Source organism: Strongylocentrotus purpuratus, unplaced genomic scaffold (genome assembly GCF_000002235.5).
Source record: "Strongylocentrotus purpuratus isolate Spur 01 unplaced genomic scaffold, Spur_5.0 spur5_scaffold_2, whole genome shotgun sequence".
Classification (NCBI taxonomy): Eukaryota; Metazoa; Echinodermata; class Echinoidea; order Camarodonta; family Strongylocentrotidae; genus Strongylocentrotus; species Strongylocentrotus purpuratus.
In genome coordinates this window covers 35,713,448-35,728,130 of record NW_022145605.1, presented here as the reverse complement: position 1 = coordinate 35,728,130, position 14,683 = coordinate 35,713,448, and positions in this window count along the sequence as shown.

Here is a 14,683-nt window from a genome sequence, read left to right as displayed (position 1 = left end):
TAAATCTAAAGCTAGGCCGTGGTCTGCTTTTAATGGAATAATGATTTCAGAAGGCCGTTTATCTGCGCTATTTTGCTCTTACATCTTTGACCGAGTTCGGGGCGGTTGAAGAAAATTCTTGTTCCAGTTGAACACTTGAGAGAAAAAGCTTTTGCAATTTAAATGCCATTAGACCCCTCCCATGTGTGAGTAGGGGTGAATAAACACACCCAGTTCCATCTTAAAACAAGGTCTTAAGGCACAATCAATGATTTTGCGAGATTTACTACTGTTTTTAAACTTTTTTAAGTGGACGTTCACAATTTTGGAATTGAAGGTCCTTCAAGAGGCGATGAGATTGCTTTGTTCATGATGATAGACGGAATGCGTGATTTGACTTATACAGGGTGATTGATAGATAGCTTTTATTTGTGTTTCTCCTCTGCATCATTTCTCAACTTCATTAGGACTATTTTGTTTAGACGACACTACTTCGTGAAGCTTTTCGTTTGTAAGTCAATTTCTCTGTTTTTTTTTTTTTTTGTTTTTTACTTCGGTTCATTTCTTATGCTGCACAATCTGAATTATGTCGTCTACACGTGGTTGCATTTTGATACTTTTGTAAATTATGGGGGGGGGGGGGGGGGGGGAAGCTTAGGATTCTTAGGGGAATTTGAGGGCTTCAGATTCTTGCTTTCATTTTATGTATATGTGTTGCATAAATTCATTTTTCATTAAGACAAACAATGGGAGCCTAGAAAAATTTGTTTTGAAGGGGAGGTTGAGCCACGAAGCCCCCCCTCTAGCATCGCTACTGATCTTGATATAATTTTATATCAGTTATGAATGCAATGGAAGAAAAAAATTCTAGTTTTATTCATTTACTTAAAATTTCAAAGAAGCGATATCCCGAATTCCCACAATCACCCGGACTTTTACGGGGTGAATTCTGAATCACCTAGACATCAAAGACAACTGATCACCTTCGACAAAATTAATGGCTACTCTGTTCCCAGGCAAATAAAATCAAACTCACTTCTGACAAATCAACTTCCATGCATTTCCTACCACTTTGCTTTTTTTTTCTTCAATATTTTTTAAGAAGAAGAAGAAGAATGCCTGAAATCTGCTCACGGCGTCACCTAGACGTTCTTCTCCTCGCATCACGCTCTCCCTGGGGGCACGGAACATCGATTTTAACTCCGCAATCCCTCTGGCCTTTACCCCTGCCACAAAATCTTGTGCTGAGTGTGCTTGCTAGGAATTTATGCTTGGGAGCACGTTTTCATTTTTTCTTTCCCCCGTGAAATCTTATCATATTGTGTCTGCCGAAGGTTAAAGATGAAGAAGGGTTAATCTAAATTGAGCGAAGATTTAAGGAAGAGATATATTGGCCTGGCAGAAAAGTGGCTACTTTGTTTACATGGCTGAGTAGAGTAGTGTTTCGAAACCAATTAACGAGTTTTTGACCAAATATTAATATAATTTCTTACAACGTATCGTGTCCAGTGAACAATTATAAAGTCAAGTTAAGGAACGACAAATTGAAGCCCTGGTAGACAAAGATGACAACAAAAGTTATGTAGTGTAATTTCGAGAAAATTTGCTACAAGTGAGGGCTTATATTTCTATTAATGTTTGGACATTGTATGGGTTATTTTGCTTTATGAAATTGCATAGCTACCAGCGGCGGATCAAGCATTATCCAATGGGGGGGGGGGGGGGGGGCGAAGCTAACGTGTTACTGGATGGGTCCCACCAAAAGGCCCCCTGTGGTGCGGAGACCCCCGGACGCCCCCGGACGCTAGATAGTTTGAGCAATTCAGAACACTCAAGATAACCGTCATGAGCGATACAAAATCTAATTTACACTGTATGACTTGAAATTTACACTGCCCCTATTTCTTTATTTCGATGGAAAATTAGTACTCCTTCACACACACACACACACACACACACACACTCTCTCTCATAAGGACAAATGGTTGTCTTGAACTAGGTGTAGTGGAACTATTTCTATCTTTCGCAGCCCTCCAACTGAAATGTTATTTCAATAAATGTAATTTTATATTTTCAAGTCAGGTTATACATCACGTATTCATAGAGATGATACTTAACAATATTTAATAATTGTATTTTATCGATTTATTTTTTATATATACTTCATGTAAATGTTACAGTTTAATCATTTAGTTTCAATTTTTTAATGATCAATAATAATTTTTCTCTTAATACATTATCAAGATGTCCTGCACCGACTCTCAAACTGTAAATCTGATCTTATATCCTTTGATTTTCTATTTATTTCATATCCAAGTATGCAAACCGAACTCAATATTATTATTGTTTTCATTATTTATGATTTATGTACTATGTATTGTTTATATCTGGATTCATTTAAAAGTGTTAAAGCATATAATTATATGTATATGTCTATGGAATTATTTTTACCTTGTAAATTCACTTGCATAAGCCTCCAGCTGTATTGTTGAATATTCGAATAAAACCTTATCAAATCAAATGCTCTTGAGTTTTTTTTTAAACGTTCGAAATGGCCGTTGCGAGTAATAGAAATTCAAATTTTCTCCTTGAAATTCACACATCCCCTTACATTTTCATAAAAGTTATTTTTTTACTTCTCCCCCTCCACCCCTTCTCTCTCTCTCTCTCTCTCTCTCTCTTTCTCTCATTTTCCTATCTATATATATATATATCTATTACTCTTTTAAATTCTTTTTTTTTTATTTCTTATCTTTTTGTTCTTCCTCATGCCTTTGTTGGCCGCCAAAAAAGGCGTAGAATCCTTTTTGCCCTCTCCCCGATCCGCAGGTGATTCACACATTTATCTACGCATTACGAATTGCTAGCATCGGGATGGGGTCTCCATGCTCTCTCTCTCTCTCTCTCTCTATCTATCTATCTCTCTCTCTCTTTCTCTATTCCGTTCCTTTTTCTCTCTTCTTTCATTTTACCATTTCTCTTTCTTTTCTCAATGTTTTATTTCGTCGTTCTCTCCTTTCCCCTTTTTAGGGGGGGGGGCTGCCGATTCGCCCCGAATCTACCACTGTCTATGGGAATATGTACAAAATATTGAATGAACAAAAATGGATATTGATATTTGAACTTACAAGATAGCCACAAATTTACAATATGAAATCATTTTAGTATGCAACTATATGTCAAGACACGCAACAAATTATGATTGTAAGTAAGGAGTATATGATATGAATTATGATACACTATAAAGAGAAAAATACTTGTATACGTCTATGAATTTCTATTATAATTCTCTTACATTTGAAGAAAATAGGACCCTTTACCGTTCCGTGCACATGCACATGCACCTCTTGGCGACGGTACATAATTATTATGCAATAAAAAATGTGGACATACGAACAAAGGCATGGGCGATACGTACTGACAACATTTTATTGACTGTCGATAGCGCGACTGAAAAAGCACCAATCACTACTATTACTTCTGTGTAATATGTCTGTGCTATAATGTTCAAAGGGTCAACTGTTCTATTGCACTGATTTGGGCGCATATTTGGCCAAAAGAGAAAATCATGAAGTATGACTGCGAGAGTGGACGTAGGTCTACTATGGAACAGCATCGCTTTATATGCATTGCCGGCGAAGCATGGAGGCGGGTGAATCGCTCCAGCGGACCTGAGATAAAAAGTGGCCCGAGATGAGCCGGTACGTGTGATCTTATCAATTCCGCTCGATCCGGTGTCCAAATTTTGACACAAAATGCATGAACAGACAGATTTAGCACGTCAATATTGGCTTGAATGGTCTCTAAGTGATTTTTTGTTTTGCTCTCTTTCTCGCCGTTTCCTCTTAGGGGTTTTCATCCCGGTCAAATACAAATATAACATATAACATAATAATAATAATAATAAATTATATTTCTATAGCGCATTATACAAGGTATAAACATACATATAAACTATTGCAGCGGTGATTCGAAGTAATCTTGTGTTCTGAAGATATCTAGCATTGACCAATTTCAACAGATTAATCTTTCATAGATTCTACAGGTTGATTTGAATAGATTACTAAATTACGCTACCCAAACTTTGACTGTTTGTTTCATCAAGACATATTCTTAGTGAGAAGAAGCTACATGTTTATTTACTTTATGTCTCTAATAAAGACAAACACGGACACACTCACGCACCTGGCCACCGACATCCACCCACCCCCACATGAATAAGATAATGTATATGAACGTAGTAGGGTTTGTGATACAAGCTTGATCTTAACACGACGTGTTTACACTGACTCATCTACTGAAGATATGAACGTATAAGGTTTTGTGATACAAGCTTGATCTTAATACGACGTGTTAACACTGACTCGTCTACTGAAGATATGAACGTATAAGGGTTTGTGATACAAGCTTGATCTTAATACGACGTGTAAACACTGACTCGTCTACTGAAGATATGAACGTATAAGGTTTTGTGATACAAGCTTGATCTTAATACGACGTGTTAACACTGACTCGTCTACTGAAGATATGAACGTATAAGGTTTGTGATACAAGCTTGATCTTAATACGACGTGTAAACACTGACTCGTCTACTGAAGATATGAACGTATAAGGTTTTGTGATACAAGCTTGATCTTAACACGACGTGTTAACACTGACTCGTCTACTGAAGATATGAACGTATAAGGGATTGTGATACAAGCTTGATCTTAATACGACGTGTTCACATTGACTCGTCTACTGAAGATATGAACGTATAAGGTTTTGTGATACAAGCTTGATCTTAACACGACGTGTTAACACTGACTCGTCTACTGAAGATATAAACGTATTATATCACGTTCGGTTGGAAATGGTCCATTATTATTAATAAAAACTCTATAAAATAAGATGATATGACCGGCAAAGCATTGGAAGATTAACGATCTTTAACAAAAAATGTTTAAATAAATCAACTTTGCTTTAGATAAAGTTTAACAAAAATGTAAGCAAACATATTAGAAAAGGCTTACATGTTTTTCTTCATTCACAGCAAAAAGATGTTTGAGAGGTGTCGTGGTCGAGTGGATATGTCACCAGACTGTTGATGACAAGAAGGATTATTCCTTGAAATGCACTGTGCGCTGAAAACAGCTGCTGGGGCTAAAGCTAAGGGTAATCATTTCCAAAGCTCTTTGGTAGCGCATAGGGACGATATAATATGCGCTATACAAGAACCGAATATTATTATCATTATTAAGCCTTTAAATAAATTCAATATTGATAATAAACCAAAAAGCATCCCTCGTACACTTTGCTAAATTTTAATTTTGATCAATATCAGTTTCAGCCTCAAATATTCGGTATTCACTACTCAACGAAGATTTTAGATTAGTTGTGCTCTATACAACGAATCTAAATTTAAATGTCCTTAGTTCTCGCAGCTGGGAGTATCTATCTTTCTCAATGACTGGATGTCATACGCTCTGGTGCCGAAATAGAAGCAAGCTAATTTTAACTCCTGATGGATTATAGAAAGGAACGTTGGATGGTGGTAATGTCCTCTCAAAATGTTCTCCTGCGGTTTACGGCCAGTCACACTGATAATTATAACCGTTTATAAATCAATGTAGGAGTATGGCACGCCTTTAGGGAAACAAATAAATATATGCGACACTTTCAAAAAATATTTGACAAGTTTTATTTGACAAGAATTTTATTTGACATAAATTTCATTCGACACATTGTTCGTCAAAAATTGTATTTGTCAACAAAAATTTATTTGACAAAATTTCATTCGACACAAATTTCATTCGTCTTCGACACAAATTTCATTCGACACAAATTTCATTCGACACAAATTTTATTCAACAAAAATTTTATTCGACAAAAATTTCATTCGACACAAATTTTATTCGACACAAATTTTATTCGACACAAATTTCATTCGACAAAAAATTTATTCGACAAAAATTTTATTTGACAAAATTTCATTCGACACAAATTTCATTCGTCTTCGACACAAATTTCATTCGACACAAATTTCATTCGACACAAATTTTATTCAACAAAAATTTTATTCGACAAAAATTTCATTCGACACAAATTTCATTCGACACAAATTTTATTCAACCAGAATACATGCGATACTTCACACAACTAAACCTGCACCGTGCACACCCGCGCAACAGGCGCGTTTACGATACGAAGACTATAGATCCACGTCGCGGCCTATAGCCTCTGGTCAATGAACAGTGGGTTTGGATTGTTTGAGGGTGATGAGAGATGAGAAGAGGGAGGGCAACGTCATGTAGCCTGGATGGTTAGGGGCTTGTTGGGGGGGGGGGGCGTTAAGGGGGTACAATACTACAAATTAGTGGCTATTACCTACTTTGTTCATTTACTATATAGATTGTTTTAGGGTGATACAAATGAAGGTGTGGGCACACTGATGTAGTCACCCCGGGTAAAGAGCTAGTGGATGGGGGGGGGGGGGGAGGTACGTGGAAACGAAGTACTATTATACACTCCTTTATATTCCAATAACGCCACCCCCACCACCACCACTATCCCCTATCCATTCAATTCCAGTCTACATCACTATGCCCTCCCTCTTCTCATCATCCTCATGCAAACAATCCTACCCACTGTTAATAATTAATAAAGTAGGTAATATACTCATACATATTATACATACTCTTTTGAAAGCAGGCCATTGAACTTCAATGCAATTCAATGTATTTCTCCACAAATGCCAAACATAGGAAAATACATAAAATCAAATACATACATGCAATAAAACGACTCCAATTTATGTTTGAAATAGAAACAAATCAGCAAAGGTAGAAAGGGTAGTCGAGGACTACCCCCCCTTATAATAATAACACATTATACAATCAAAGGTAAATATAAAGTCAAATGATGAGGTGGTACCAATAAGAAAGAAGAGGGAGAAAATATCAAAGACGGGGGGGGGGGGGTGCCATATACATGCCGGTGCGTGGGTCCGACCAAGGAGTTACTACACTCCTTGGTCCGACCAGAGGCTATAGGCCTTCCTAGTCTTCGTACCGTAAACGCGCCTGTTGTGTAGTTTGCAGGCACAAACCCTGGTCAGTCTTAAAAGAGAGTCTGCACTATAAGACTACTATAGGCCATGTACTATACCTGCTCCTGACACAACCAGTAGGTAGCTGGGCTAGGCTTCTCTCGAGGCACAATTATTTTGTAATAAAGTGTTAAATTAGGGTCTGTGCTTGCAGACTACCTGTTGCGCGCTGCACGGTCATGACGGTTCAGATGGTTGTGTAAAGTATCGCATGTATTCTGGTTGAATAAAATTTGTGTCGAATAAAATTTGTGTCGAATGAAATTTGTGTCGAATGAAATTTCGTGGCATGCATTATGTATGGAACGCCGAATAGCTCCTTTGTTGAATACATCTTTTTCATTGAATACCTTTATTGTTGAGTAAAAAGTAAAATAATTCCTTGGAATAATATTTTTGTAGAACAAAACAAAATGTGCCAAATAAGATTTTGTCGAACTAAATTGTTGTCGAATGAAATTTGTGTCGAATAAAATTTTTGTCGAATAAAATTTTTGTCGAATGAAATTTGTGTCGAATGAAATTTGTGTCGAATAAAATTTTTGTCGAATAAAATTTTTGTCAAATAAATTTGTTGACAAATACAATTTGTGACAAACAATGTGTCGAATGAAATTTATGTCGAATAAAATTCTTGTCAAATAAAACTTGTCAAATATTTTCTGAAAGTGTCGAATATATACATTTGAGTGAAATATATTTTTTGAAAGTGTCGCATATATTTATTTGTTTCCCTAAAGGCGTGCCATATAGGAGTGCTGTGGTAATTGGTGAAGGTTTTGGACTTTTATACGAGAGATCACGGGTTCGATCCTTACTCGGGCCTTTCATCCTTGGACAACGTGTTTGCTCTCATGTGTCCCTTTCGAGCCAATTGTATTAAGCCTACTGGAGTATCTGGTCATTCTAGGGTTATGATGATTACAGAGCCCGGATGCAGGAAGACTAGTATCAATACTGGTGTGGCTATATCCATCATAAATGGTAGCAACTTGTTATCAATCATTACGAGTTTGATCAGAAAATCGTCAAGTGGCATTATGTGTCTTCTGTCGTCATCGGCAGCGCCAATAACGATATGTGAGCACCCCTCTCTCCATCTAGAGCTCAGTTTGAGGAGAGATGATGTAATTAATTATTTTGTCAATGAAATGCTTTGGTAAAAAGGGTCATTGTGCATTAACCTTGATAACAAGACAATTTCCCCTTTCTGTGATGTGATCTTCCTCTTCTTTGGTAACAATACTGGGGGTTTGAATGGTGCTCAACCCCCGCAGAGAAAAAGTGGTTAAAGAGAGAGGTGAAGGACGCGATAGAGAGAGAGAGAGAGAGAGAGGTGGGAGGGGGAGGGGAGAAAGGGAAGTATGCGAATGAATGAGAATCATGAAAGGAGGGGAAAAGAGAGATACAAAAGAAAAGTGAGAGGAATAGCTAGCAAGCCAGAGTGTGAAAGAGATAAAGAGAGGGAAAGGAAGAGAGAGAGAGAGAGAGAGAGAGAGAGGTAAATAGATCAATATTATACATTATGTCATATATATATTTATATTCAAATGTATTTGAATATAATCACGCAGTAAATGATAAAGAGGAGAGTTCATGCTTTAAATCCAACATTTTGTATGAGCCCACGAATTTTTGAGGTACATTACGTCTTTACCAAGTTGTTATAATTGTACAAAGAGAGAGAGAGAGAGAGAGAAAGAGAGAGAGAGAGAGAGAGAGAGATATTAGGAGATATTAGACTGTAAACAATTCTTTGGGGGAAGATTCCAATATTTTGCCAATTACAATCAATTTACCATGCATGCAGTCATTACATTAATTTGTTTGGAATATGATTTTGTCGTATTTTAACAAAAAAAAATCACAGAATAGTAAAAGTTACTCTTTACGACATCTCTTGACACACAACGGTGATAATTCAACATTTTCAAGTAATTACATACGCTATCCTTCAAAATGATAAATAGACATGTTTCCAATCATGTTGAATCTAGTAATGGATGAAATGTAAATAAAGACGTAACATTGCATTGACCTTTGAATAACCCAATATATCGACGACCCAACAAACATAATGTACATTCCATCCCGTTTGTTTCTTGATGAAGCTAAGGATGAATTATTAGATTATCCTTACCATATTACATCATTACATTACATTACATTATATTACATCATTATGTTGCACATTAGACAATTTGTGTATGTTAATGACAATGATTAAGGAGTCAATTAGCCATGAGATGGCTGAAATAGAAAGCAATTATAAAGTAAATTGGACATCAAATTGGACAAGTAAGTGAAAATGTAGGTACGCATTCTAGGTTACGACGGAGTTTGTTATTGATAAAAGGTCGTGCATCACTGGGCTAAATGACTCGACCTGGTTGCAGAGGAAATTACAGGGTTGGAAAATGTGCACGCGCTTGAACAATAACACATAGGCAATGCGGCTACATACATTCAGATTGGTTCTCAACATTATCAATGGGACAGAGAATTAAAATTAGCATGTAGGTGCTTTTTAAGATTTCTGCTGGTGTCCCATTTGATGGACCTTCTGCATAGCGCGCTCTCTGTAATGCCCGTTGTACACGAGGCATAATTTCGTTTGCATTATTTGATGCGTAAATTGACCCTATGAAGACATTTGTAGCCCATATGCTTAAATTTACCTGAATGTTTATTTTCAACCAATTTTTGTTTTGTGTGTGTACGATGTCTTTATAAGATGGTGCGTCACAGGCCTAGAGCACACTACACGATCTGACTACGATCCGATTTTAGAAGAATGCAATAGCATCTGATTTGATGCCGAATCGGCCTTTTTCTTCTGAATAGAAGGCTTAATTGCACTAACATTCCGGTTATTGTTATTCTGATCATTATTTAGAACCTACATTACGAAGACAATGTTTGTTTTAATTTCGATATCATTCTTATATGAACACCATTTTGTGTGCGCTTGGTATAAGACCAAGCCACTCGTTGATGTATTTCCTATACGTCACTAGAACGACACATCCTGCACAACGGACAATAAATGGAGCGCCTTCGCAAAAGCTTTAAAGTGTACCAATCACCTGAAGAAAACAAAATGTTTAACCAGAATGTATAAAGTCAATCTCAGGAAAACAATATTCTATTGGTAGACGGTAAAAGAATATGAAGAAAATAAATGATAACATAAAAACCAGCGAATAAAGGGCTCGCACGGAACCCAAGTCGGACTTGGTTTTTCGTTCTATACGAGTGCGTATGCGTGCGTTAACTATTCTACTCATGTCAACAGGACCTTTTACTGTTGTCTGAGAATTCATTTAGATTGCAATGGACCCCTATCTCTTGGTTAAATTCATATTTGAAGCTCATCTTTTGAATACAGTATAGCTACATGGAACCCCTTACAGTCATCAAGAGCAACAACATATTCTGGTGATCGGTACATTTTAAAGGAATCTTGGAGCGACTTGATCGTTAATAGAGTTGAGTTGTATTAGCCTTTATCAATTCCTACTTTCTTTCTCATTGTCCTTCTAAGGAAGAGAGGGGCAGTTTCCCAGTGGTCCGCCGTCCTCACCCTTATCTCTCACCCCCTCTCTCCCCTTAACCAAGTATTAGCTTGTTGGACTGTCATATCCCAGTACGCTGTTCGTGTTTCGCCTTGGTGGGTTTTCCCTCTCAATTACGTCTCCTCCAACAGATTGATAACGCTCGTTAGATGTATGACGTCAGTGCCCATTCCGTGTTAAAACGTCGATCTGGAACTTATGAAGAAAGATGCAGCCCCCTATTTTTCTATCAGTTTTAATATCTCGGCATAAAGCGAGCCTGGGTGATATAGATCACGGAATGGGTGTTTTTAATCTACAACGCGGAGATTGGTATTCTGTGGTATACCCATTATGTACAGAAAAAGAACATTGTAGAACGCGTGAGTTCGTAGAAATAATGAACGGGGAATAATGATGATGAAAGAGGTTGTTCAGCATACAACATATTCACTCACGGAAGGGAGAGAGAAAGAGAAAGATAGAGAGAGAGAGAGAGAGAGAGAGAGAGAGAACTGAGGTAAAGAAGGGGAAGGTAGTATAACAGACGACAGAGAGACAGAGATTGGGAATGACAAAAAGCAAGCGGAAAGAAAAGAGAACGTTAGAGGGAGAGAGAGAGAGAGAGAGAGAGAGAGGAGGATATAGAGCAAGTGAAAGCGGATGAAACCACTGAGAGAAAAAAGGGAGAGGAAAAAAATAAAAATTAACTTTGGATACTGTGTTGCATCATTTTACATGCTATAGTAGTTCATATCCGACACAATCATGTTCGGGCATTTCATTAATAAGACGAAATCATAATTATTTTCAGACAGAGAGCAAGAGAAGAAATGAGAGACAAAGAGAGACAAAAAAGATGAGCATCTCACGTTGCATCAATTCTCACACTGGTAGTTTATAAATAGCTACATGCTCCTGAATTCAATTCCTTTGTTCTTCTCTCCCAATTTTCTACCCTACCTGAATAATGAATCAAAAGACAAACACTACACCGCACCTTCTATCAGAAGGCGACAAGAACATGCCGTCCCCACACCGACGTCGGAAAATTAATATCTGAGAACAAAATTCATTCACTTCACGAATTTACAATCTTGTAAACCGCTCTCCGCTCTCGTGTGTATGAACGAGTTATGCCGCTCATTTATCTGGCAATAAGGGGTCAACACCCTAATAACAAAGATGGCATTCGGCAGCCGACATCTCAATGATACATCTAACACTTCAAGAATATATTACAGCTTCGATCCGAGAAATTTGTTGGCTGAAATCATCACGAAGCGGGGTTCCATTTCGATTTTCCAAAGTGGTTTTCTGCAGGACGGTGTTGTGTGATCGATCTATCTTTGTACTCCTACGCATTTCTTGATTATGATCACTGAGGACAGGGGTAGTGCGTATTTTGTCAACGGTTTTGTTCTTGAATAATCATTAATGTCCTTCAGTAGACACCAGTCTGTGATTAAAATCTGGTAGACAGCTCCTTCTTCACCACCGTCCCCGTAAGAGGATTATACGTCTTGAAGTAGGTAGAGCACCCCAAAACAAGTATACATCACACAGTCATGTTTAATTTTGAGTTTGTATGAAAGTTATCATAATGCATTTATTTGGCTACTAAAACCTTAACAATCGGGTACGCGGTTCTTGAAAACAAAAGTAAAACAATATCGATTATTTACCGGGAAAAATCTGCCATAATAGTGGAAAAATATGGTAGACATTACCCTTTTCAAATTTTATTTAGCTTAAAGAAATAAAAATAAAGTATCGCAAAGTCAAAATGTTTTGCATTTTCGGAAGAAAGGTTACGGTGCTTCAAAGTAAAGTCAGTATCAATGACCAGACTTGTTGTATTTTAACACATAGAGTTGTCAAAAATGCCAATTTTTTTCAACTTTACACACCTGCAGGTGCAAAAAATAATGTCCAAAAAATGACTAAGAGCAGCTAATTAATTTGTATAAAATTATACATAATATCAGGATTTTGTAAATGTTCTTTTTAGCTAAAACTAGGTAGAGCACTCAAAAAAATAATACACATAAGACATTCTTTATTTTGGTGTCATATTAAAGATATCAATGATATATTTATTTTGCTGCAAAAATTTTCAAATTCTGTCAAGGCATTCCTGAGATATGGTCTTTTGAAGATATCGTAAAATCATTCAAAAACCTGCCGCAAATAGCAAATTATGGCAAAAATGGATTTTTTACATGTTTAAGGGTGTTTTTTTGACATAATAGAGTATTACATGGTCTTAAAAATGATATGTATTGTGAAACCAAAGTGAAATAAGCATGAAAAATAAAATTCAAGAACCAGACTTGTTGCATTTTGGTGCACCGGATTGACAAAAACCACATTTTGTTCAATTTCACCAATCCGCAGGTTTGGAAATGTTCAAAAAACGACTAAGTCCAGCTAATTAATATGCGTAAATGCAATATCTCAAGTTTTAAATGAGTCTGTTTGATACAACTTTGTGGCAAGCTTCAACTAATGAATCCCTATCCATTTATATAATAAGATTTATGAAAACTAATTAATTATGCAAATGAGCTGATAATTAGCTAATTACATATTCGCAACACCGTTATGCAAATGTTTATATATTTTTTTTCCTTCTCACCTAACTTCCTGATCTATATAAAACAACTGTAGAAAGTTTGAGCTTTGTAGATGCTTGCATTTGCTGAATAAAATGATGAGCTGAACTTTCGCAGCAATTTCCAGTAATGTTTCACTCGATGGATTAAAAATCGGAGCATGTGGCAAGAAACTATGGATGTTAAACTACTGAAAACCAGTTTAGGATTTGAAAATCGGGCAATATTTACGGATTTATGAGCATTTTCTGAAAATTCATTCAACTCAATGTAACTTCGTGTAGAAACAAAATTCCGATGTACCTGTTGCTGGGGTAGCCAGGGAAAGGTCACAGGTACCATATATGGTAAGGTCATTGAAATCCAGTGAATGAAACATTGGTGGCAATTCCATTTTTTACAGGGGAGTTTTTTCCAATCTGCCGGGATATTTAGTGCAGTATTGTCCGTGGTGATTGCACACACCCACTGGCCCAATTTGCGCGGTGTCAAAAACATCCCTTTAAAAAAAAAAAAAAAAAATACTTTCCCTAATACCCACACCCACAGGATTTTAAGTATAGTGGGTTAAAAGAATGACTGAAATATCTGTGAAAAAATTATGTTGTTACATGTTTTTGAATTTTTTAAATCATAAGTTGAAAAATGGCTTCTCAGCATAGATTTGCTATTGCTGTGCACTGACGTGCACGGCAGAATGTATATGCATGCACTGTGATCAGCCTACTAAAACTTTACAGGATTGTTTATCTTGGAGAGTATTTTGTATTTGCGTAAAAAAGTAAGTAATTTGTCATTAAATATGCAAATTAGCTAATATATAAGCAGCTAATTATAATATAATTATTCGCAAAATGAAAGTGCAAATTTTCCGTAATATGTTTTTCTTTACTAATCCATTTGTCAGTGGTGACACTAAACATAAAAGACGCTGCACTGAAAAACAGTATACATTAAAAAACATTTTAAAATATTTTCCTATGACCTACGATTTTGAAACTTAAAGATACTTGGCTGAAAGTATTAACTTGCTTTGTGCTTTGTCCCAGCTTTCAAACTCTATAATTCTTGAGTTGTAAATATTCTGATTTTCAAGTTTGGCATTGTACACAGTGTGTGGCAGACAATCTGTGAGTGTACTGTGATCAGCTTACTTAAAGGATATCTAGAACCTTCTGTTTCACACCCTGAGGAACATTTCTATACGAAGCGTGTTTCATTTTCTTTTAAATCTTACCTCATCCCCTCTCTTTCCTCTCTCTTTCATTACTTCTAGATTTATCTATATCTCTCTCTCTCATTCTCTCTATCGTTCCGTTTCTTCTCTATTTTGTCTTTATTTCCCGAGATTTTTTGTAAACTTTCACTCATTAACAAATCCCAACTCTCACTTATATAAATCAAGCTATTTCAGTTTGAAAATATCATTTAAATTTAAGAATGTATAG